The sequence below is a fragment of the Chinchilla lanigera genome, unplaced genomic scaffold, assembly GCF_000276665.1.
Source record: "Chinchilla lanigera isolate Chin_1 unplaced genomic scaffold, ChiLan1.0 scaffold00022, whole genome shotgun sequence".
Taxonomy (NCBI): Eukaryota; Metazoa; Chordata; class Mammalia; order Rodentia; family Chinchillidae; genus Chinchilla; species Chinchilla lanigera.
Window position 1 is genome coordinate 12390330 of NW_004955423.1, and position 27486 is coordinate 12417815.

Sequence of the window (27486 nt, forward strand, 5' to 3'; positions counted from 1 at the left end):
GAAGCTCACTCCTGTATAGAATATGGAAATCCCATAATGCTACATATTACTCTGAAAAAAAAAAATTAAACAAGACAAACATATATTTTTAAAACACAAAAAAAATAGATCCACAAAAAGCCCTGAACTCAAGTGTTTCCAAATTTCATACGAAATTCCACCTCCTTCTCTTTTTCAAAAAACCAACTCCCTTGCTTTGATGTATTACTAGAGAAAATAAGGTGAAAGGCACATACGTTACGGGTATTTGGTTCAATTTCATATAAAAGTATTATCGTTATACATTTAAATATATGTTTCCTCAGAGAAGTCCAACATTTTAGATATATTTCAAGCTTGTCTAAGTTTCAAAGGCCATGTAATCATTATGTAATGACAAACAAGAACATTTACCTGGGATTAAATTGTATTTCCATGAGGAGTTTGAACTTAATGTTTCTAAAACTCTTGAAACATGGATCACTAAATCTGATGAATATAAATTAGTTTGTTTGCATAAGGAATTCACCCGATTAGAATAGTTTATGAAAAGCATTATGAAAATTCTATAAAATTTATTTTTTTCTTAAATTTCTGAAAAAGAGATTATAATGTATGATTCTTATATTGGTAGTTTTTTAATTATCAAATTCAGTGATAACAAAAGGGTAGACTCCAGAATTAAGTCCAGAAGTTGGAAATTGTCAGAGGAGAAAAATGAGCTTGTGGGAGTATACATTCAGGAACTTGAGCGCATATATTTATTTCGACTGTTCCCAAGGCAGTTTTCAATATCAATCCTACACTGTGACTTTGAATTTCAATAAAACTCATATGGTTGGACTTTCCCATTGGAAATTTACTTCCATGACAGCAAGAAGCATCCTAGTAGGCCAGACATGCTGACACATGCCTGTAATCCCAGCACTCTGGAGGCTGAGGCAGGAGGAGCTTGGCAAGTTTGAGATCAGCCTGGGCAACAAAGTGAGCTTAAGGCCAGTCTGAACTGCATAGCGAGACCCTGTCTCAGAAAGACAAAAAAAAAAAAAAAAAAAAAAAAGCAGCATCCTTGTGAACTGCAGAATCAATTTGTCATGTCAAAACACTAAGTATAACCTGAGCCCATGGAAAGAGCTTCTGTTGGGATATGTATGTGGGTGTGATATAGATACAACTTGTGTCTAAGTCTACAGACACAACTTCACTGACATGTGACTTAAATTTTTTTGTGCTTTCACAAGTCAAATACCTTTTTTTTTAACTTGTATTTTAAATTAATGTCTAATCAATTGGTGAATTTACTCTGATTAAAATATTCTCATATAATCTTCAGGGAAGTGATATTATGTTTTATATCATAATGCATATTAGATACTCACAGTCTTAACATTTTCTTATGTTTAGTAAATGTCAATAAATCTATGGCATGTAAAAGGGCACTGCTAACATGGTAGCTATTTGATTTCTATACTTTGTCAAATATATGTACCTCTTAATTCATAATCCATAAAGGCAATGCGCATTGTGGTTTCCTAGTCATGATACCTGACCTTTCTTTAATGTCAAACATCATTTTCCACTGGCAAGGGAATAAAGTATATTATTTATATAAAGCTAATAATTATTTGGGGAAAATAAATATAGAGGCAGTAATCATGAAAAAGACGAGCACTTACTCATTGTTTTATTATGCCTGTGACTTACTATAAAATTTTCTATATTTCTATTGCCTAATACCACGGTCCCAAAATATGAAAGAAAAAAATATATTCCCAAAGGGTCAAAATTCAACTAATAATTATTTGGAAGCTTAAGTGGTAACATTACTTATTTCCAAAGCTATCCATCCTACTTGTAAATGCCAAATCATTCTCTAAGTTATCTCTTGTCTTGACTATTCATACATATTTCTTATTTTTGAAGGCAGTTCTATGCTATCTGCTTTTTATTAAAGCAACTAAATGATGTAAGAGTATAAGGAAGTAAAGAGATCTAAAGGTGAAAAATCCTCCCCCTTTTTATCAGCTTGATATGTTGATTTGATGTAGATGTGAAGTAAAATCCTCATTATCATCAAATATTTATTGAGGGCACAAAATAAACCAGGCCAGGTGCCAGGCACTATGGGCATGCAAATATGTTTAAGAAGTTGTTCCAGCACTCATGCAATTTATGATTCAGTCATGTATGTACTCCTTATGAACCAAATTAATCCATTGTTCAATTTTAAAATGTTAACATCGGCAGTTATTAATATGTACTCTGAGCTCCTCAGAAACATCTTTTGAACAGCACTTACATATTTTCTCAAGTGCACATAGCAGGTGTCAATAAATGCAGGCCTTAAACACTTTTCTGCACTCCTCCGAGGTGCAGATGTCAGCCTCCGAAGGTGTGAAACAGTTCTTTCCAGGACACGATTAGAATACATTTGTTGTTGACTGATGCATCTGTTGACAGCTGGTAGTAATGGTGATTAGGCATGCCATGTGTTAACAGCTTTTGTGTACTTAGATGATAATGGCATGGTATAAAGGGAACGAGCCATTAATTTGACTGAATTTTAAAGGCATTCCAGTTTAAAATAATAATTCCTGTGCTCAGAATGTCCTAGTTCTCCAGATGACTAACTTCTGCAGTGCACTTTGGTTTTTTTTTTTTTTTTTTTTTTTTTTTTTGGTTTTTCTCCGGTTCCGGGAACCGAACTCACGACCTTCCGCATGCCAGGCAGGTGCTTTTGCCGCTGAGCTAAATCCCCAGCCCCCTCTGCAGTGTACTTTGACTCTGAGCAGTGAGATACCTTAGATATTTTTGGACTGTGGTTACATAAATTAAAGTATCTTCTCAAGGAAGCATGCATGTATGTGAATATAAAAACTTGTGGCTTCCTTTTTCATTTCTTCCTTGTTTGGAACAAGGAATCGAACTCAGGACCTCATGCTTGCCAGGCAGGCGCTTGTGCTGCTGAGCTACATCCCCAGCCCTGTGGCTTCCTTTTTCTTCCATCAAATATAACCCATAGATATCAAGAGCCAGGCAGTAGGTCATATGTGTTTCACTCAGTGACACATGACAATTTTAGAAATCTGTTTGATTTAATCCCAATTGGGTCAGTATTTGATATTATCTTCTTACCCCATTTTTCTGTAAAACATGAACATATTTCAGATATTTTTGGTCATTCTCATCATGCTGATGAGATGCTAAGTCAGAACTCATATCTTAATAGATTTTAATCTCATGATGATCTAGTTGATTAGCATATGGCACATAACAGAAATGAAAAAGCTTCTTGAATGATCAAAAATACTGTTATTTAGGCACAATTTGATCAAAGTAACAGTTTCATTTCTATTTTACCTTGACTAAAATTTTAAAAAAATCATTAAAACCTGCAAAGCAAAAGAAAGGTATCTGCATCGGCTGAATTGCTGGATAACGATTAGTCCATAAAATTCCCAGTTGCTAAAGTGCAGTATTAATGCACTGGTAACTACAGTATTTTAGGTGAGGCCGAACGGGAGCATTTGATGATGGGAAACCAATAATTTTTCTCTCTGATTCTCATAAGCTTTGAAAATAACAGTTGCTTAAACCCTAAACCCCTACCATCTCAAAGTTGCAGAAGTGAAAAATAAATTGGCACCTAAAAAACCAGTTGGTGGTTTAAGCAGTTCTGATTAAATCAAATTATCTTAAAATTGCACTTTATATTTAGAGCTTTCACTTCTAAAACGTGTGGCTGTTCCTACAATTCTATAAAACTAAGAGATCGTAGCTAACAAAGTCTCCATTTAGCTTTTGGGGAAACTGTTCTGCGTTCGATGTGAGATTAGAAACACCCAAAATATGGCACCCTGGAAGCATAGTAAGGAGCAAATTTAAAGGCTGTGTGACAGAGATTATTGATTGTTCACAGTATATAGTGTATTTTCCTTCCGTTCCTAAATAGTGGATTTCCTATGTTAGAGACAGCACTATGTCTGTCTGCAAAGCTCTTAGCCTCCTTTCAAAAGGTGAATAGATAAGGAGACATAAACCTGTGTGGTGGGAGTCTTCCCAGAAAAACACAGTAGGATGGGTCTGCAGACTGTTTTCCTCTTACCCTGTGTATTGTTTGGCAAAATGTACATAATGGCTTGAGCTTTGTGATACCTTGCAAAGAGAGGCACCCTTCAAGAAAGAAATTGCTCAGGTCCGTGCGGGTGGCAGAGCAGAAAGGCAGAAGGAACCCTGGAGCTCTCAGCATGACTCTACCATACTCGTTCTGAGGCTTCCTTTAAGTTTCTTTTGCATGAAAGAAAAGAATATACCAACTGATTTAAGCTATTGTGGGTTGGGTTTTACACTAAAAGCAGGCAAACCCAATCCTAAACAAGCATATAAATCCTCTGCAGATCATGTAAAAATATCCTTTACTAGCAAATAATAATAGAAATGAAAACCTCATAAATAGCCCAGGTAAAGGGCAGACTACAAAATACAATGAAGCACTTCTGTGCTCTTTGATGTTTGAGTTAATGCACTGTCATGTAGCATCGTGTATGTGTGTGTGTGTGTGTGTGTGTATGTGTGTGTTGGGGATTACAGTGGGTAGAGGTAGCTTATTGTTTTATTGGGCAAATAAAGAATTTGAAATTGAGGTGATCCTTAGCTGAGAATAGCTAGCAGTGTTACAGTAACTGAATATTTTTGTCTTCATAGACTTCTTTAACCAAATGGAGACAGGCACTATTTATTTTGGCTAATTACATTATCTTTAAAGTATGATGAATCAGTGCAGTTCAGTTTTGCTATTATGATTCATTTTATAATTTTCCTAGGATGTTACAAGAACATTTATTACATTAAAAACTATTAATTCTAGAATGTAGACATCATGGGGTTAGGGTACAAAGGAAAGCTAAAAACTTGTTATTACTTTCAGGAAACTTCCATTCTAGTGCTAAGACTTCTATTCTACCTTGTTATTATTTCTTTTAATGGATGGGGTTGGCTTGACATTTACATTTACAGATGAGATTAAGACTAATTCCAGTTTTGGTTTTAAAGGGTAACAAAATTTGACCTTCTCTACGTTTTACTAGTAGAATTCCCCTGCTATCAATGAAGATCTTAAAATCTGACTTTCTCAAAACTCCTCCCTCCAATGAAAATTGTTAATTCATTGCAGCTGTGGTTTGGATGTGACTTGTCACTCAAAGGCTCATGCAATGGAAGCTTAGTTCCTGTTATGGTATTGAGGAAGCTGGAACTTTTACGAGCTGGGCACCCGGGGGGAGGTTATTGGCTCAGGGGGACATCACCCTCGGGAAGAATTAATGCCCTTTCTTGGGAGTGAGTTATGTCACTGGAGACTGCCTTTGTTACCACGAAAGCAAAGCTGTCACACAGCCAGCTCACACATGGGTTTGGCCCTTCTCTAGGCGTCGTTTGCCATTCTCACATGTGTCCACACCGTGGGACGCCATCTGCCATGTGACGATGCGGCGTGAAGCCCCCCCCCCCATGTGATCGCCTGGGATTGGACTCGTAAGCCTCCAACACTGTGAGCCAAAATAAACATTTTTCTTTATAAAGTACCCAGGAATAGAGATGGAGAAAATGGACTAAGACAATGGCTCTTTGGCATAAAAGGACAGCCTGTTAATAGCAAGCCACTGAGTGGGGAGGTGGCAGGGATTCTTTCCCTTTGAATCTTACTGTAAAGAAATTGTGACACTCAGTCTCCTCCACAAAGCAAAAGGTTTGAAATTTGTGGTATCCCATAGATGAGTGAATGGTAGTAGTTTTGTTCTTCTCTGAAACATGTCTTTAGAAAACCATTTTGTTTTTTGTCCCCCGATCATGTAGGTTGTTTCAAAGAAGCGAGTTTAGCCACTGTGGGGTAGGGTCAGCGGAGGGCTGTCAAACTACTTTCTGTCCTTATTCAAATCTAACACAAAGCAAGATAATAGCCCAAGAGGCAAGTAATGAGCCTCATCCAAATTGCTGAGCTCATGTATCAGGATGACCCATACCTTTGAAACAGTCTTTAGTATTGATTTGCAACTCTTTCAAAGTTTAGAGTAGGGCTAAGTTGTATACAAGAGCAAAGTCATAGAACAATGATCATGTAATGTACAGAGGGCATGACATTTGATTATATCTAAGCTTCTTCAAATGCCAAGAGGAATCTGGAGAAAGATATTGGATATTGACTTTTAAAAGGTCCACATAGATAAAATTAATAAATCTTATTAAAGTTTATCTTAGGGATATCGATTTTAAAGTTGAAATGCACCCACAAAGAAAGTCCCATGATAAAGGCTAATGTGTAAATTCCTTTAAAACCTGTAGTTACTGTAATTATATGGAGCATTTTACAAGCAACTAGGGACTGCTTTGGATAGATGACTGAAATTTAATCAGTTTCTGGCACAGGCTGCCTTTCTTTCCTACCTCGAATTTCCAAAGCAGGATTTCTAGGGCAGACCTGTTCAGAGAGTGAACCTTTATTATCACATTTGATCTGTCTTTGAGCACTTTCTAAAGGAAAGGCTTCCCTGGATCTTCTAGAAGATAAAGGGATGGGATGATGACTCTTAGCAGCACATGTCATTTTCCCCATCCCATTCCATTCTCAGCAAACTCAATTCAGCTCTGCAGTCTGGGTTTTACAGTCTCATGGAGCGTTATGTCTGATATGCCTAAAGCATCGGCGTGCTGATGTTGCCACTAGAGGCCATCAGATAAAGAAGTAGGCATCTCCTTGGTACTCTTAGGACATAAGTGTTTGCCCCAAACCTCTTTAAAAATCAACTCATTTCATTTTTAAGCAGCCTGGATTTTATTTGTATTAAGTGGCCTAGGCCTGCCAGTTGCTAAAGGGAAATCAGAGTTTGATGCTGCTTTTAACCCAAGGAGGAAGTGGAAAAATAATCACAAATGATAAATGTGGAAATTAAACTACCTCTAGAGTGTATGTTTTACAAGTTCAAAATCGATCAGTTTATCTCCCAGCTGATTTAAAACATATCTGATTATTTCTGATGGCTTACGATGTAATTGTCTGAAAGTCTGAATAGACTTCTTGGGCTTACCTTGTATTAAAAACCTTAGGAGCTGATGACATAACAGTGTGGATTGATTACAGTGTTTCAGTTGTGGAGAAAGAAAAATCCCAGCCCTGAGTAACTGCCTTTTGTTCACAACTTCATTATGGTGCATAATATATTTCTGTCTCTGGAACAAATTAATATTTTTCTTCTTTTTGTTGGAGTTCACTTAAATTTAGGTGCTTTCAACAAAGCTGCATTGCAGTGCGACATTTGAGTCCTAGAGATCAATTGATAGTTGTTAAAGATCATGAAGAATGGGCCATTAAAAGAGTTAGTATATGACAAATAACAACGTTTGTGTTTAGTGTGGAAATTCATCAGCTAGACAGAGCACTTATTCCTGAGACTCGAATGAAAGTCTACTTGAACCAACTTATTAATCAGTCAGTGCCCTGGTCTTAATAGACTGTCTTATTAAAGAGCTCTAAATATATTAAAATTGAATGAACTCTGATGTGATAGGTACTATGGCTGAGCCACGATCACAAAGCACACAATTATTACTGGAGATGAATATCTATGGAAAGGAAAATAAGCTTTTTCTGTCTGTTTGTTTGTTTGCTTTTTGTTTCTTGAAGACTGGGTCCAGTATAGCAGTGTCTGCCTTGGTACATCTGATTATGTGGCTAATTCATTCCCCATTCTCTATAAGGTATAATCAGACACCAAGATATTATGATACACTTTCTATCTGCCTATATCTGTATAGACCACACTAACAGATCTTTCGATATTTACAGAGCTTTTTTTTTTTTAGGGAGGGAAATGAAGTACTATCAAGGAGAGGCAAAAACAAAGATTATCCTGGGTGGCAAGTGCTGTGGATGCTGAGTAAGATTTTCTGAGCAGAGCAGGAATCATCACAGATTTGGATTCCCAGTGGAGTCTGTGTTGGTTGAGACCCTTAAGAGCTGTGAGTCATGGGGTTGAAAAGGGATGACAACTGAGCCGAGAGTATCATCTCAAATGACAGTGCCAATCAGTGGGTATTGATTGTCTGGGAGTGCTGGGTTGAGAAGGATGCTGGAGGCTACGTTTAAGTATAGCAAGAAATCAAGCCATAGTAAATTAGCAACTTTGCATGAGAGACTATTGCAAGAGAACTCTTGGTTTCTAACCTTTGCAGCTCACTTCTGGTATGGGGTTGACCTTCATTTGCCTGGGAGGGAAAACATGTGCATAGCGGAAAACAGCCAATAGCTCCCTGATGCAATCAATGACCCTTTTGCTAGGAAGGTGATAAGTACCTGCCCAGTAGCAATCAACAATTAAATGGTTTACCGAACACCTGCAATGACCTAAGAGAAAATCTCGTTTTCTCCTTGAAGTTTTAAAACTTTGTATATGTAATTAAACACATAAGGTGGAAAAAACAATGCTGTTGAAGGGAGTCCAATTTTTTACAAAGTACAGACATATTACAAACATTTTTGGCTGGACATTGCAGTGTATACCTGTAACCTCAGCCTCAGGAAGCTGAGGTGGGGTGATCACTTTGAGTGCGAGGCCAGCTCAGCTTACAGATTGAGTTTAAGATCAACCTAAACTACACAGAGAGATCCTGTCATACACACAAACAAAATATTTCTGGTAGACTTATCTCTGCCAGTAGAACTGCTATGGGGAGAAATTTCTCTCCTCTTAAGACTGTGTAATGAAGCAAAGTTCTTAAAAATAGTTCTTTTATTGATAAAGTTGGAGTTGATCTCCTACAAATTTGACCTTGGTGGTTCTGGATTTGCACTCTGGAAGAATACAGGAAAATTCTGGTCTCTTCTGCCTGACTCTTCACCAAATGTTCACCCAGATAACATGAACATTGTCTTTAAGATTTTTTTTTAAAGAACATTGACCACCGCAAATATACCGTGGCCAAAACAGTTTCTTTAATACCTCTCTCCTAGAGGAAAGTAATTAATCTAGTTACTCCGACAAGGAAATGGGGATCGTGGAATCTATCACTAGAGTCTCTTGATATGATTTCTAAAAAATGTTTCCGAGTTTTTTCATTCAATTTTCATGTCCTCCTCCACTGGAGATCAAATGACCATTATCTCTTGCTTCTTCTCCTTCAATGGCTTTGGAGGGGGTTCCTTGCTACTTCTAGTTCCTTCTTTCCAATACATTATTCACAGAGAACCTGGATGATCTCTCCTCAGGTGAATTTCTCTGCCTTTCTCCTTTTTCTACTGCTTCAACAGCTCCACCTGCACTTAGCGATGAAGCCTTAGTGTGGCTCCGAAGGGCTACAGGAATGGGGATCTCGTTTTCTTCTGACACCTCACTCTCTGTTAGGTTCTATTATTCTGTCCTCTTTTTTGTTCCTCAGGGTCACCAATCTCTTCTCTACCTTTAGGACTTTGAGTACAAGATTTTACACAAGCTATATGCCTTGCTTGGGATGATTCCCTTCCCCATCCACCTTTATTTGACCTAAGGGTTGCTTTTTCAGAGAAGACTTCCTGTTACATCAGATCTTTGTATTTATTTTGCATTGTGTTCCAGTAATTATTTGTTATCAAGTGTTTATTTGTATCATTATTTATTTATTGTCTATCTCCTTCTCTTGAATATAAACTTCATTAACAAAAGACTACAGGATGAATTTCGTTTTCCATTTTCTCTGTGTTGTACATAGACACAGTGCTTATCACGGAGTAATTAATAATGAATATTTGCTGAACGATAGCCATAGTGATCCATACCAATCATCTATTATTTCTCCCTGTATTTTTTCGTTTTTGCTAGGACAATCACTTTGATTCTTTCTCTGGTCCTCACTGGAGAGAGTTTTTAAACCAATCTTCAACTTGGCTTCAATTTCTTTCACATACTCTGTTTTTCAGAGTTCTTCTTTAATTGCAGTATGCCAGATGTGATCTAGTAATTGCAGAAAGTAACAGGACCATTCTTTTCACTGTCCTTTTCACAGTGCCTATTAATTTAGCCTAAGGTGGTGGTATTCTTTTTTAGCAGCCATATCTCACTATAGGCACATATTAAACTTATGATTAACTGAAAGCCCATAAATCTTTGTTCTCCCAAAGTAAATTTTCTTGCTAGAAAGTCTATTTAAAGTTGTGAATTTTATATTTTTAATAGAAAGAAGATTATGCACTTGTGTTCTGGGAATGCCCTTCTGCTGTAGTGTTTATTGCCAGTTGTGATCTGTGGTATTGATTATCTTTTCCAGGTTGTTTCACATGTAATTTGTGTGTGTGTGTATATATATATACATATATATATATATGTATATATATATACACACATATATATATTTACTTTGTTCATATTCAGTGTAGAAAGACAGTGGGCAAAGACAGAAATGTATGTTTCACCCCAGAGTAGAAGTAAACATACACACTCTTTTGTTTAGATCACACTTATACACAGACTATATACATAAAATGTGTTTATTTAAATAAGCTTGAGTGATTTAAAAAAATTCAGCATTTCTCTTTTATGTTGGTAAAAAATGGTGACCTACTGAAATACACAGGAAGTTTTTCCTTAAGTTTTGAAATAAATACTGTGCCTCAGTTATTTCTTATCTTTAATGAAAAATAAAATTTAAAATCACTGAAATCTTGTAATAACAGAATTATACAAATATCATAGATAAAAATTTTTTTTAAAACATTGACTCAGAAGGCCTGGAAGATGAAATGATGCATGGCTCTTATGCTCTTCTACAATTACTGCCTTATTCTAAGAAATAAATTCAGTGAAATAACTTTAAAAATTCATGATAATTTGGCTTATAGCCTTTATTTAAGTGTTCACTAGAAATGTTCACTCCCCTAGTTTTATTCAGAAAGTATTTCTGGAGTCCTATCTCTATGGTCAGCTTTTTAGAAATGCTCTTCTGAATGACAGTTTTGTCTCGTTGAACTTCTAGGACCGGTGGACAGGGAGAATGATGTGGAATTTTCCCAGCTTAAAGGGAAATCTGCATGTTTTATAGCCTCTTTTATCTAAGATGCAGCCTGTTCAAAAACTTCAGCATTTACATTTAAGTTTATGTTGTGATAGTGAATCAGGGCAGGACATGGAGAAGTATGGAAAACATTGTATTTACTAAGGAATCATAAATCTGGGATCCACTCAAATGCTTTCAAACAGAAATGGAGGCAGAAGAGAGATGGTAGAGAGTGTTAAAGCAGTTGGAAAGGTCCATTGAAGAGAGATGGGTTGGTTCATAAAGTGTGAATAATGCTGAATATTATGACTACAGTAAGGAAAAATGTATTTCCAGTAAGTTTTTTTCTAATATAAATGCAACTTAAGTTACAGAAATATTATGCTTAGGGGGCTGGGGATTTAGCTCAGCGGCAAGCACAAGGTTGTGAGTTCGGTTCCCAGTACAGGAGAAAAACCAAAAAAAAAAAAAAAAAAAAAGTTAGTTATGCTTAGTTCCAAAATTCCTTTTTTTTTTTTTTTTGGTAATGCGAACTGAACTCAGGACTTGTGCAGGTGCTGTACTACTGAGCTGTATCCCCAACCCCTATTTGCCAAATTATAACAGTGATCCTTGGTCCACATTTCCCTACCACTGCTGGGATTAGTACCACACTTGCTTCTGTAATTATTTCTATATTAGCAAAAGGCACCACTTATCACCTTAATTTTTGTGTCCAGGTTTGAATTCACTGTATCCATCCTCTCAGTTGTCTATACATTGATGATATAGTGTAGTTTCAGTCAATATCAGTATCGTCCCCATTTCACAGATGTGCATGAGGTGTATGGAATTAAATAACTTGTTTAAACTTTCATAGCTTCCATATAGCATAGGGTGAAACAGAACATAAATCTTTCTGGTTCCAAAACTGTGTTCTTAATTCCTATTCTCTGATAAAGTAAATTTTTGTTTTTCATGAAAATTAGTGGTTTACATTGGCCTTTATTAATCAGAAAAAGGCAGATATAGAATTTCTTTTCTCTCTATGAAATAGCAAAGGGGAATAATATTTCTAGAAGGCAGAGTTATGAATATTACTGTCAGCAGTATAACAAGTGATGTATAAAGAAGACCTGAACTTGCATTGATTAGCAGCAATCAACAAGTGAATCTATTATTATTTAACTGTAAGATGGATTTTCATAATATGATACATTTATTGAATTTAAATGCAATGCAAAACATAAAAGTAAAAAAGATAAAATATAGAAGTTATATTAATTTCATTAAAGACATCTATGTTCTTCAAAAGTGGAGAGTGTTATTTCCTGTTTTATCACAAAGATTATATTAGCTACATTAAATATAAGTTACCATTAGGGTTTGGAAAATTAGTAATATAAATATAAAAATATGCTCCATAATGATATATTTATATATTTATAATTTTACCATGGAGTATCTTCATTAAAAGGTATCTTCTTGAAATTATATATGCACATTTCACACACATATACACACACACAAATATGCCAGATTTTATAAAACACAGTTGTGTTTTAAAACATAGTTGTATGGATAGAAATATGCAGGCAGATCACACAATATGCAAGGAGGCCCCCTACTTACAAATGGTTGTATTTGAATTTTTTAAGAAACAGTTATGATTTCAGGCCAACAACAGCAATTTATGTATTTAATCCACAATGCCTGAAACAATATATTGAGTGTTATTAAAGATAAAGTCTAACCCTTGTACACTGTTGTTTCTAGAGATAAACTTGGCTTCACTCAACAACAAATCTTAATAGAACAGTTCTTACATGTATCATTAGGAACTATTCGAGATGTTAGCAACATAAAGTACAGTTCCCAGGAGATCTACAGTCTTGTGTGAGATACAGAAACACAGATCAATCATTGGACCTCAGAAGGATACAACGGTGTGGTGAAACAAAGGAGTAAGAGCATGCTCAGAAGAGCTTTCTTAAATGAGGGGACAGTTACCCAGGGAATTCTGAGGGGTGAAGAGGAGTTACCCTCATGCAAGTGGGCTGATATGGGCCTTGGGTGGAGAGGGAAGTAGCACAGAATTGATTCAGAGAATGAAGAAGTATCTATATCCCTCTTCTGAGAGGCATGCTTTCTTCCCTGCAATACTACTGACATATTTGGACAGGATAAATCCTTGTCGTGAGGCTGTGTAGGGCATTTTAGAATGTTTAGCAGCATGCCTGGCCTTCACCTACTAAATGCCCATGGCACTGGCACCATCCATCTCCAAGCCAAGCCCAAAATATCTGTAAATATTACCAAATGTGCCTTGGAAGCAAAATCCACCCTAATTGAAAATCACTGCCATAAGCAAAAAGATAGATAAGGAACAATAAGCCAACTCCACACCAGTAGCAACAACAATAAAAAGGGGTGAATTATATTTGCACTGTCTCAACACTGTTTTTTAGATGCCTTAAGTTGAGGTGAGAGAGATAGTTACGTCATGTTCTTATGTATCACCACTCAATTACCTGGAAACTGGTGTTTATAATTCAGAGATTGCTTATTTATAGTACATGCACGCGCACGCACTCTCTCTCTCTCTCTCTCTCACACACACACACACACGCACAGACTGTAGAGACATAAATCAGAATGTCTCTGACTTGCCATGATAGGTAATGATTATCTAGCTTCATTCCTATGTCTTGTCAGAAAAGAAAACTTTCATAAACTTACCAGAATACAATATACGTCTTCTAGCAGAAATAAAAGTTGAATCAATCTTACTGCATGAATTCCAAGAGTCTCCTTAAAGGAAGAACATCTGTCTAGTGAAGTTTCATTATTTTCCATTTTAAAGGAAGAATAAGCTATGAAAATGATAAAATATGATTGGCTTAAAACACAATATATCCAACTTTAATCATTTTCTAAATCCAAAGATATTTTTAGATGAAAGCAAAGGAGGTCATTTCCAAATCATTTTGTGAAACTTAAGCCTACCCAGAGGAAAGGTAATTGTGTTTGATCCTGAACATCAAGTGAATTTGTTCACCAAACCATTTATTCCAAAAAGTAATTAAAATAATGTAAAATTGATCCAGTATATGTTTAACAAAATTAACTAATTATAATCTCCTTAAACAATTTAACCTTTACAGCTCCTTTAAAAATGTTTGATTTTCTTTGGAAAAATAAACAATCTACCCTAAAAAGCTAATGCTTCTGTGTCTACCTGTCTCCTCTGTCTGTCTGTCTGTCTGTCTCTCCCTCTGACTCTATGCTAAGATGCCAGCAAATAGAGGAGTCAGACTAAAAGGGGAGAAAAAGATTTCCTCTTATGAGACAAACCACTTGCAAAACAGAAAAGAAAACACATTAGAAGATTAGGAAATTAGACTACATTTTGGCAACAACAGTAATTCAAGTCGTCACTGTCCGACCTACCTTAAGAAGTTTAACAATTCAAAAAATCCTAATTCCCTGCTACTACCCACAATTATTTTAGACTTCTGCATTTCTAAACATAGACAGAAATACAGAGTCGATGTCAAGATTCTGAAGAGTTTATAGGACCTTGTAAATGTCCACGAGAAGTCTACAATACTTCTGTAAGGAAGAAATTTGCTGTGACAGCTCCATTCTTTAAAAGGAATGGAAGAACTGGGGATTTCCTCCGGGAAAAAAAGGAATGCTTGACACAACCATAGGCCCTTCAGGATGTGGGAGTCCACATCTGTCTATCATTAATTCACTATAACTTACTACTTTATTTTTGGAGATAGAATTGTCATTTATGTACCAAAAGACATAAAAGACAACCAGTAGTACAAGTGCTCACTGAAGTAACTGTCACTTCCACATTGAGACAGACATGTTATACATCGAGGTGAGCATGTGTGAATTTGATTTCTGATCAAAATTGCGTGAGTCACCCTTTCCACTGAGGCTAATTTGTTGACTCATCATTTGCACTTATCCAGTGATGCTGAATCACATGAACAAATCTTTACCTTTAATCACTTTTTTTTATTGAATTGTGACCTTTAATCCACCCTCTCCTTGATTATGAATGACAGTGACCTTTTCTTAATTTAAAGCAGACACTCTGATGCAAAATTATGCAAACTACACATGTAAATTCTGAATCAAACTAAAGATGTGCATAATCTACTGGGGAGAAATTATTTCAGAAGACATATTAGGCTGGGTGAGGGATTTGAGAGTAGGTGAATTAGTCAGCATATGAATGGTTGGTCAGAAGAGATGCAAAGATCAAACGCTGTTTACATTTTCTCAGTTTCTATTTAGAAAACTGAAATGTCAATATACACATCAATTTTTATTATTCTACTCAGCATTTTATGGCATTCAGAAAATGACCACAATGCAATAAAGTCAGATAAAATTATTTTTCAGGGGACTCGGCAAACTGTGCCTGAATATTCAATTCATTTTCATTTTGAGTCATTTTCTGCTGCGAAGAAACCTGGTGAAATTCAGCCCCGGCACGTGTGGCATGTTGACTTCCTGATACTGTTTTATCTCATTAAAGAGGAACTTCATGCCCAATAACAGCTGGCAGTCAGCAGTGCTTCTAGGATATATTTAGAAACTACTATCTCAAGGAAAAAAGTCAGAAGAAGAAAAGTCTGTTTGCGTGGAGAATTAGATGACCACGCAATACCAGCACTAAGTCTCTGGTTCTCTCTTTCCTTACTGACTCTTTTTTCTGTGAAATAGCACCCACTGTTCAGAGTGGGCATACTGAGCGCTAACCCAGCCCTGCACACAAGTCAAAATGTAGCTGAATCCTATAACACATACTATCTTTTCTCAGGCCATTTTGTTTTACACCGAGTCATTACTGCAAAGTGGAAGTGGACTAACGCTATTGCTTCTTAAATGTTTCTTAATTTATTTTATGTGCAAAAATACCAAAATGTAAGTATATCACACATGTCTAAGACACATACCCACAGTCTGTATATTATTACACAGATTCAGGTATGTGGGTTATAAATGACAGAGATTATGACAAAGCAGGAAGCTATCCAGGACATTTCACTTTCAGACCCCACCTGGCACAAGCTTGTCCTTTCATGATTAATGTCAGGGGTTGTCGGATTGCTCTATCTGAAATAAACAGATTTACCCTGACAGATAATCAGCATTTCACACTGACTAATACATGTTTATCTTCCACCATTGACATAATTACAGTAAAAGTGCACTTAATATAATCTTTCATAGGAAATTAAACAGGTTTTAATGATAGAATGGATTGGGGACAGGGTTGGAAGGAAAGAACTAGAGTACAGTGTGTTTTGGGAGCACACATATGTGAAACAATGACGAGGGGATCAATGAACATCAGGAAAGATCAATGGAAGTCTGTGTTTAAGGAACTCATTTCCATAGTTTCAAAGAAATCAGAGACACACTACAATGCTGTGAAGTGCCCTCCTGGTTTTCTTATGTCTTGATACTTCTTTTCTTCTGACACGGACTGTGTGTTCATCACACACACACACGCATGCACACATGCAGAAAGCTGAAGTTGAAGAGTCCTCTTAGGATGAATTTCACATACGCCTCATTTGTAGTCAACTTTTCTAAAGTTGTCAGTCTGGCTTTTGAATGTGTGTCCTAGAACTGCATCTCGGTCAGCACATATGCAACTCTCAGAAGGAAACAGCACACGCTGTGGAACGCCTGTTCCTTCAGTACCTAGGAGTGGGGGCTGCATGCTGGCTTAAGAGCCATGGAAATGAACACCTGCTGGGCCATCCTCGACATCAGGCCTTCAGGATATTAAATCAAGACCAGAGAAGCAGAGTTAGGTGAAAATATTAATTTTAATAAACATTATAAATATGAGCCTCAGCATAGAAAGCACTTTCAGGATATGTTATTCATGGCTATCAGCTGTCTCACTGCCTAGGAGAAGAACGAGAAGACCTAAGAATTTTAAGTGTCACTAACCTCAGATTCTGTGCTAATAACAGGTTAGGATCGCTGCTTTGTTGCCCCACAAAGATCTTAGACACAAATAAAATGAAGACCTAAAGCATCTAAATGTGTATTCCTATTAGTGGGGTTGAAGGTAAGATAAATTCAATTTTTGGGCAGAAACCAGAGTGAGGATAAGGACGAACTGCCAGGTATCTTCTAGGAGCTCAGCATTGGTTTGGGTATACAGCAGATTATCTCATTTCTTTACTGTAAAACCAAGAGCTGAGTATCTTTAATTTCCATTTTACAGAGAAGGAAGCTAAGGCTCAAGAGATGAAATCGTATTCCCAGCAGCTACGATTGCAATTCAGGTCTGTGTCTGAAGCCAGCATCCTTTGTACTTCCTTAGGTTTCCTAATTCAGTTCACATGATTTTAAATGCCTCTGTGCATCCCCCCCCCACCCCCTGCCAGTCAAGGACATGGAACTTTAAGCCATGGTCCTGTGTCCTTTACATTAATTAGAAATAAGCATCCAGTCACCTGCAGGCTGCTCTGCCACTCTCTGATTCCAGTGAAATCCCAGTAGCCTGTATGTAATGGCTTTTTGCTGGCTAATGAAAAGGATTTCAAAAATAGTCCTTACCATCTCCATAGCTAAAGGCCGAAAACTGAAATGACTGAGAGACAAGAAAACAAAATACTGAAACGTGAGGTCAGAGAACCACAGTGGGGAGGGAGACCAGAGTTACCTCATTACCTGCCCTGAATCTTTTGGGGTAGCTGGGAGCATTTTGTTCCCCTGGGCTGTGGCTCCCAGAAGAGAGAGGAAAGCCAGCTCTGCCCAGCTTTGTGGACCCTAACTGCGTGTCCTGGCATGCTCCTGCCAGCCTGGTCCCGAGGCTGTTTTGATTCCATTCTTCTCAGCTTCCTCCAGGAGCACATGGGCTGACAAACCTTCCAACCCTTGACGCCGCCCCGGACAGTCCTCTGTCTCCACTGCTTTTGGGAGCCGATGCCTGGTAAGACCGGATTTGCCAAATTTCACTTAGAACCGGTTTCTAAGCTCTCTTGATGGGATTTCTTATAGAGCTGACTGTGCCAAGGTTCCTTTAAAAACCACCTTATATTCTCTTTGTTTTTATTTTTATTTAAGGACTCCAGCTCATTGCATTCAATCCCAGAGTTAAAGCTTCAAGAGGACAAAGAATAATTTTTCTTTATGATGAATTACTATTTCTATTCTATTTAAAGTATATGGAGATTTCATGATAGGAGTTAAAAGGCTGTAAACTGTGGTTAATAAAGGGTGAGGTCTGAAATCTTTCCAATTTTCTAAACCTCTCTCCTCATCTTCCAAGTTCTTGCTCCTTCTCCTCCTTCTACTTTCTTCCACAATTCCTACATTTTGTTTTATTCTTTTCATTTCTTCTTCTTTTCTGAACTTTTCCCTTCATTTTCTCAGCATTGTTTCTGTCTTTAACTTCCAAAATGAGACCCTATCGTATACATCATTTTATGCATTGGTATGATTTATTTTCCTTTTGCTATTTTTTTCAAGTTGAGTACATGTAAACTTTTACATTATTTAAGAGCATAAGGCCAAGTGTTGGAGCACAGCGAGATCTCAAGAAGCAAGCTGAATGGTTATTTGTCTCAATGCTATTGAAACAAATTTTTAAAATTATACAACCTAATCTAACCACATTTATGTATCAATCAATCAATCAGTCATTCAAGTATCAGTGATATACAGGCTCTGGTTTAGGTCAGAAAACAGATCTGCATAGGACACAGAGTAAGTATGATTTTTACCATTAAGCAGTTTACAAGCAAATTGGGATTAAAGATGTGATCCATAAAACAACTGAGAAAAGAATACAATTAGAGACTGGCTCTCCTAGTATAAACCTACTATCATTGTGACAGAACAAGAACAAGTCTGGATTGTGGAAGGGCACTTGATTTTCTGCCAAAAGACTGAGAGGATATACGTGAGATAATAGCCACACAACAACAACAATAAGAACACCATTAACAACAAAAGCAACAACAACAACAGCAACAACAACAGTAACAACAACCATAACAACAAAAGAGGCTTTCCAATCCTGGTTTAAGGCTTCCTATAAATTTTAACTGTTGTTTCCAAACTGTAGATTTCACTAGCTAATGAAGTTTTGAGTTTAGATGTACTGGGAACTGTCACTTTGACCTGACTGCTAATACATTTGAGAATTAGGTTGTCTGAACATTTTTGCAAAGCACCCTCAGTAAGAAAAATGTTCAGATTTTATTCTTTAATTGAAGACATTGACTTTTTTTATTAGACAGGTAATTCAATGATGGGCTGAAGAATTTAGCAATGAGAGGCACATTTGTCCAATGGTTTTGGGTCAGCTTTAAGTCCTTTCAATGTTGCTATCATCACACAGCTTCTCTCTGCCATCGTCTGTCCTCTCAACCACCCCCATTCCTGCTAAAGTAATGCTATCAGCTCGAGGAGTGGTAAGATAAAATCCAAAATCAGTGTTGCACGGGCTAAGGAACTCACTTACCAAGACATGGTGGCAGGGCCAGCTCAATTTAAATCAGTTCCCAACCTTTACTGTACCAATGGTCAACATCTAATTTAGCTAAGCCTGACAAAACTGATGTATTAAAATAACTACAAAGATAGGTTTTTGGGCTTTCTGCCTGCTAGCAGATAGAGATTTTGGATATATAGGGCAGTCCATCTGCTTGATACTTCAAATAAGATCTAAAAAGAATGCTGGTATCACAGAATGGCATCAAAATTGTTTTCCATTCTTTACTCAAGAAATGTGTCGCTTGCTCAGTTGCCACTGACCCATGTTCTCCACATTTCTGCCACTTGATTATGTGTCGATGCTGTTCAGATGTTTGTTTACATTGGCCATCTGATATCCACAGGTCAAACAAACACAATCTTTAAATCCGATTCCTATGGGTTACATGTGTAATAGTTCATCTTCTCACACTGGGAGGAAAAACAGTGGGAGCTGGCCCAAGCTCCGCCAAATAAACAGACGGAGCTAAGGCCACCAACATGCTCCTGTAGGGAGCTGTTCTTCCACACTGCTCCTGAAGGAGATAACACTCCCCAGTGCATGACTGGATGATTATATTCAGTGTTTCAGTCACACCATTCAAAAAGGCACAGCCTCTTTGGGTTCATTATCTACTTTAACATGCTAGTAGATTTCATCTGGGGAAGTTTTCATACAGATGTGTCCAATACAAAGAAAGGTAAGGAAGGAGCCACCTTTCACCTTTCACCACCCAAGAGGTTTTGAAGAAGGTACGACAAGACAGAAGAATATATTTTTTTCTGATGTGATGTGTTCTCATCAACATTTTTAGTTGTTATCAGGACTTTAATGGAGTTGTTAGGAAAAGTAGTTAGAGAAAGCCTCAGGTTAATTTTCATCATTACCAAGCACTTTATACCACTGAAGAATTCCAAACATATAAAGAAATGTCAATCTTGTTTCTTAGACAGAAAAAAAAAAATGGGGGGTGGTACTATTTCAAAGGCTGTCAGTAGACAAGTCAGTCAATTGCAGAGCTGATTTAGTTCTTAACTCCTTGAGGTAAAAGACAAATATTCTATAAGAGTAACCATTCCTGGCATGCCTTAAATGAAACAACTTTAAAAATCTATGTTCTCATGGTAATACAGTTTCAGATGAAAAGCTATGAAAGTAAAAACTAGATATCTAAATCAAGGTAACAAATGGGTAAATGAAATCATTTGCCACTGCAAGACTGAGGGAAATGTCCTTACTATACTTAGTCATTTAGCTAATTAGCCAGGAAGGCCTTATTGCATGATATTTCAAAGCCAGTAACCAACTAAGTGGGCCCAAATCCCAGTTCTAACACAACTATGTGGCCATAGCTGAGTTAATTAACTTCTCTGTACCTCAGTGCCTTTGTCTAAGAAATGTGGATGATGGTCCCATTGACCTTATGGCGCTGTTGTGCAGATTCAAATTAATACAGACAAAGCAGGAACTACCTGATGAGGTTTCAATGTCACATCAGTGTCATCCATGCACAACAGCAACTTTCAAGGTTTAGAAAGTATTCACGCTGTGATAGAACCCTTTCTGAGAAATTTTGAAAATCTCTAGATGATTGAATGGGCATTGAATCTCTGCCAGAAAGCATATCATTTTCTCTCCAGTAGGGTTACAAGTTCCCTTGGCCCCATTGAACACTCTTGAAGTTTCAGACAACTTATTAAGAACTGCCAGAGCATCCTTTTAAGATGATAATTTATCTTTTTAACTGTACTCAATAAAACCAGAAGAAAAGAGCCAGGTGGGAATAACAACCTGGGATTATATACAGCCACGAGGTTTACCAGTTCTACAGATTCTGCTGCAGGGCACAGTAAAATGGAGTAAATGTAACTTATCTTGAACAGTTGCTGGAATGAGTTACTAGAGGAGCAGCAAGTTACACAGGAAGCAAAAGAAACCCATGGGGATGGAAGGCCATGATCATTTTATTTAGGGTGCATAGTAAAACCTAACTAACGGCCTACAAGTTAGGTCTTGGGAGAGTTTTCTGAGGTTTGCAAACAAATGCAAGCAGCTATAAAATGTGTGCTTTGGACATAACTCTGTGAAATGATGCTTGAGGTTCCATGGGAGTGCCTACATGCCTATCAAATCCCAGTAACTTGGTTGACAAGAGAATATCTGGTTGTCCACATTTTCTCTGTCCCCGAAAGATCTTCTTGGCCACTTGCTCTGTCTGTCTATCCCCAGCTTGCCTGTTGACAGAGTATTGCATGGCATCCCTTTGTTCTGAAAGGGCATCCTTTAGTTTCACACTAGTCTCAAGTTCACCCAGTCAGACAATTCCACACACCTTTCCATCTGTTAAGGTTTTTCCTGTGTACAGTGCTCTTTTCAAACTCATTTTGAATATAAAAGAATCACCCTTTACCATCAGTGAGGAATCCTTTCTCTCCCTGTAAAGCTGAAGACTGAATAGGATACTTCAGTGACAGTGTCTGAGGAGACACTCATGGACAACTACATGGCTTAAATAGATAAATTCAATTAGTTCTTCCCAGGGATCTTCAGTTTACTTTACAACTCAGTATTTCAAAGAGTTTTAAAGAAATTCTAATTACTGCGTAAGAAATAAGTCAAACACTTCTTCTTTCATTGTGAAGGGCTTTTACTACCCACTGCTATAAAACATATATCTTTTTTTTTTCCTGTTGCTATCTTAGCAGAGTAGCCTGCATACCAATAGGATCACTAAAATGCCACGGAGCAGAACATATTTATCTGTTAAATTCTATGTACGGTAACCTAACAAATGCCAGAGACAGAAAGATCGCCCTCTGCACGGTAATACTTGTGTAGATGTCTTCTTTATCTTAACAATGACAGGGCTTCATGCCTGGTGCTATACTCAAAAATCACAGTGCATTTTTTTTTCCAATAGAAGACTCTGTATCAAAAGGGAAAAAGAACTGCACATTTTTGCCACTGAGATATTTTATGTGGATAATAAATTTTTCCCCTCAAACTCCACTAACTACAAGTATCTACCTAGAAGATGAAATGGGAGATTTATGTCATCAGAACTATTCAGGAGAGCAGAGGATCATTTTTTTCTTCTTTTCAGGACTGTCAACTTTGTTTACTGTTTATGTTCAATTCTGTCTTAGACAAGAGCTTAAATAGTCTTGTCATAACTGCATGTCAAAATCTTAGAAAAATAAGGTAATAAATGCAAACTGATATTAATAAGGAGCACTTTCAAAGACACATGACATTTATTGAAATCTAAATTGTAACTGGAATGTTCTAATTATATTTGTACTAATCAAAAAGGTTATTGAGTCTGTAATTTTGTGACATTTTAGTATGTTTTAAAATGGAAATGATTCAAATATTACTACAAGTAATTTCAAAATCACACAGATGAAATAATGTAAGACCAGGAATTGCTTCCATAGAGCAGCATACATACTGTCAAACTTGCTAGGCTTTTGCATGCATTTTTAATCCAAATTTAACCATTTGGCTATTGAAATCATTCTTAAATAATATTCTCAAGCAGTGCTACACAATCAGAAGGGTTTTGTTTAACCTTTGTTTCATTAAACTTTTTATAATACAATTTCAATTTCCAAATGATACATAGTAGCATGTATAATGACAGTAACTGAATCCTAGCTAATTGTAATACTTCAGCAGAGCCTAGTAACAATTTATGAATTGTGAAGAATAAATCTATTTGACAGGCCCGTTAGCAAGAAGGCCTTCAGCTTTTGCTCTGCAGCAGGATAAACTAAAATCTACCCTTTCCTTGCTGTTGTTAGAAACATTTCAACAGTTAGTTCTTTTTCACAGAAAATGCGGCAAGAAGGTTCCAGGTTAAAAAAAAAAAAAAAAGAAAGAAAGCAAAGAAAAGATCTTAACATGGTTGAATTTTACACATGGCTATTATTGGCTAGGATACATGATAAGTTAAAGCATACAACAGAGAGGTTATTATTTTTTTAAGAGGGTGAACTTGACAGAGAATAGTATTCTAGATTAGAGAGTAGATGGTCTGTAATCTTCCTGGTATTGTAAAACTGAAGCTGGCTACAGGGAAAATAAACATTATAATCCCCCGCACTTAAACAATTGCACCTATATGGTTAAGTAACAAAAGCGTGAGGCACCTGGAATCACAGCATTTGTTCCTAATGCCAGCAACAATATAAAGCATTCAAGTGACATTTGATAATGAGCAGACAGTGGAGGCATCACACACGTCTTTAGAAGAATCAGACTTCCTACCTTGAAAAGACAGATGGAGGTAAGTTCCTTTATAACAAAAAGTTGTAAGTAAAGCCAGGCAGCAGTTGCAGTAAATTGAGTCCTTTCAGTCACTGTATACATACAGCAGTTCGGCAATAAGGGGGAGAAATATAATGGGAGGAGCGGCAGTGAACGAGTGACCTCCGCAAGCTGAGTCCTCTCTGTGAACCAAACACTGAAAGGCACTGCTCCTGATTTGCGTGGATTAGCTCCTCTTGAACAGATACAGAGCAGATACATTTAAATTGAGCTGGCACAATGGCAAAAAGATGGAAGAGTGAGTGAATGAGGGACAGCGCAAGAGAGAGGGAGAGAGGAAGAGAGAGAGAGAGAAAGAGAAACAGACGCGAGATCGGAGAGCGTGGATAAACTGGTTCTTGCAGAACTGTGTCTCAGAAGAGCTACAGCTCCCTCTTCATGTCACAGTTGTAAGATAAGAAATGTTGTCATTAGGAACTGGTTAATCATAGGGAAAAATATACCCAGATCAGCCGACGCTCCGTGGGATCTGAATTTTACGAGCATGTTAGGATTCTTCCCGTTTTGTCATTAGGATTTTAGACCATATACCAAAAAAATCTTTTATTACCGGATAGGTAGACAGGTGAGGATAAAACTGAGTTTTGCTTGTGATCAGTGCTTTGACTTAAATGGCTTAGATGTTAGTGAAAGAACACAGCCAATTTGTTCAGTAGAATATTTACTTTGAAAGAAAATTGATCCCTGTTAACTTTTAAAGTGAATAATTAGTGATAGGTACTGCAATGTAAATAGAAAATAATACTTGAATATTTGATTCATGATTAATTATCTGCAAGGACCAAGGTATATTACTAAAAGTAAGATTATTTTTAAGGAAATCTCCTTAAATTTCTTTTTTTCATATTGCTCTTTGTTGGTATTTCAGAATAAAAGAAATTCTTATTTTTTTATTTTTTTTTTTACAATGCAGAGGTATCTTTAAACATACAATTATTATTTACTTCTCTGTTTAATATCTTTAGAGCATTTCTGGGCTCTTACATATTAGTATTCTCATTTGAAAAATGGAAGAAGAGAGAAGGGGAGATGACTGCAACTTTTGCCAATAGCCACTCAAAAAGCCCATAGCTGATCTCGGAAGACTAGAATGACCCTTTTTAGTGAGTTACCATGAAGTCTGCCTTCTTTTTGGGTAGAGGTGGCTGCAGGACAACCAATAGTCAGGAAACAGGGTCAATTCAAAGGAAAAATCAGTCAACCCAGCTGGCTGATTGAATTGATCCTAGCACTGGAAGCCAGCATTGACTTGGTGTGAACCCAGTGACACTGGTTAAATATGTTTCAACAAATGGGATTATAGTTCTCAGCATATACATGAGCAAAATTTGAAGAGAGGAGCAAAAAAACCAGGCACATTTCCACTGCTGTTGGGACTCACATACCGCCAGGAAAGATAAAGAATTTAAACACACTGCACTTCCAGAAACTTCAGCGTGATGGACAGAATGATGTTTTAAAATAAATCACAAGGAAAATGCTAACACATTTCCATGAGGTTTAGTGAAGATCTGGACTTTCTGAGGAAAGCAGACATGGTGAGGATAGCAGTGTTTAGAAAACAATTGCTTGAAAGTAAAAGGGTGAGGACAATAGTTATTTTATGTCTGTGACATCCAACAGACTGATTGCTGTTAGAGTGGATGGGGAGTTCTCAGCTTTCTTTTTTTTTAATGTATCAATTTAGACACAGCTTGTACACAGGTCAGGCTTGTAATATTATTGAGGTCTTAATATTATTTTTCAGGTTGCAAACTCTTTCAACTCAGGGACTGTATAATATCCTTGACAACATTTCCCCAAATAGCTTGAAAGTGTGCTTTAGGTGTTGCAGATGTTCCACACATTTTCTGCAGAAAAGATATTGGAAACAATGGTAGATAGTTTGTGTTTTCTACCTTGTGGATTTCATGCCAAATTTTGGATTCAGAAGTGGTGTTTTGTACCCTCATTAAATGAAAAGAAATAAAATAAATATAAAGTGACTTTTCATGGATGGGACTGTGGTAGCAGTCCTACTAGTGCGAGGCTGTGCACTGACCTGTAAGGTGCTCCTTCTCATACCAGGCATACTTTCAAGAAGGTGAGGGTTTCAGTTTAGGATCTGAGTCATAACTTTCTGGGCACCAGTGCTGACTTAGCTATTTATCAGCTCTGTGACCTTAGTCAAGTTACTTAATTTGTTTATAACCAGGGGATAATAAAATGATCTTTATTATATGGTAGGTATAGAGAATAAAGGGAAGGATTTAGCACTGTACCTAGGTAAACACTTACACTGCAATTATTTTAAATCTGTTTCCATGGAATGGGAATGCATCTCTCTGCACTGGCCAGTGTTATTATGTTGTTCATTAGATGTTCAAGAAGATAATTTCTCTGTCTGTTCTTGGCCTTTTCTGGCCATTGCCGAAGGAAGGCTCCTTCCTGGTTCGTGACAACCAGAGGGAATAGTGCCTCTACCTTCTTATAAAAGACAGAAATAGAAATAGTGCTCTCAGGAGAGGTAGGGAGTGTTGTGGCAGCAGATCCATCCTTCTGCACAGGAATAGGAAATGACTTGTGTGCTACAACGTTAAGGGCACCCAGAAGTTCCCTGGTCCAGAAATATCTCCCCATCTGTCCTCTCCTAGTCCCTGAAATGCCACCATTAAGGCTCCTTTCTGTTTCACTGGCTTCCCATTCTCTCTTTCAATGCACACCATACTGGCAGAATTAACACATTAACAAGTTTACACTCCAGAGCAGTGCATGAATTTGTAGTCGTTTTAATGATTCTATCAGAGTTAATTTTCTAGTAACTAGCTGAAGATCAGCATGCCCAGAAAAAGTCAGGCTTCAGTTCAGGTAGAGAAGCTCACACAATGTGTAGTACACTGGGTGGGGAGGACGCCCCAAGCAGGAGACTGTGCTACCTGTGCTTGTGTGCAGTTGTGCCTGGGGCCATGGGGTGATCCTGTAGCTGGTCCTCAGAGAGGGACAGTGGAGGTCCCGGCCCCCTAGTGCATGCAGTGAGGAGCAAGGGTTCATTGAATCATGCAACAAAAAAGCAGTGAATATTTTTGCTAGCAAGAACCTAGGCCACCTACGTGAAAATAGATGCCGTTCATCCTCACGTTTTAGTGGAAATGTTGGAAACAGATTGATTCTAATATCAGACAATTGTACAAAGGGAAAGAAGTCAAAGCACAGTTAGGGTAACTAATTAGGCTTTTGCAGATGAAGCGATGCTTGGTACGGCTCTTGTAGACCAAGCAAACTGGACAGGTCAGGGATAAGGGAAGAGAAGGCTGTGGTGTGTTCTAGTCTGAGAGGAGACTACGCAGGGAAGGCAGCAGCAGAGGTCACCAGGCGCTGGCGCACTCAGTTACCTGTGCCTAGAGCTCAGAACGGAGAGTGAATCAAACACTGGGGGAAGATGCGCAGGGAATGCTGGGAAAAATAGAGCGGAGGTCGCCGGAAGGAGACCTGGGAAGTATGCATCACGGATGCTTTGCTCTTCTGTCCTTCCTCCGTTCTGCTCACCTTGCACGCGAGTTCACCAGGGCCCTGTGGTATCCCCTGTGGGCCAGGGAACACACGTGTAGATCAGTGTTTGAATGGCGAGGAGTGGTCTTCCCGGAGAGGCAAGGGGGTTCTCATGCCAATTAGAT

General features: G+C 37.5%; 2 long non-coding RNA genes across 2 annotated transcripts in view; one reads left to right on the plus strand and one right to left on the minus strand.

Annotated features, from left to right (window-relative positions):
* Window positions 1–24123, minus strand: part of LOC106148553 — a 130106-nt gene extending 105983 nt beyond the window's left edge. The window contains exon 1 of the long non-coding RNA XR_001234105.1: window positions 23774–24123. This is a non-coding gene — a long non-coding RNA (uncharacterized LOC106148553). The remainder of the gene's footprint in view (window positions 1–23773) is intronic.
* LOC102009397 overlaps window positions 23733–27486 on the plus strand; it is a 55287-nt gene continuing 51533 nt past the window's right edge. The window contains exon 1 of the long non-coding RNA XR_260967.2: window positions 23733–23792. This is a non-coding gene — a long non-coding RNA (uncharacterized LOC102009397). The remainder of the gene's footprint in view (window positions 23793–27486) is intronic.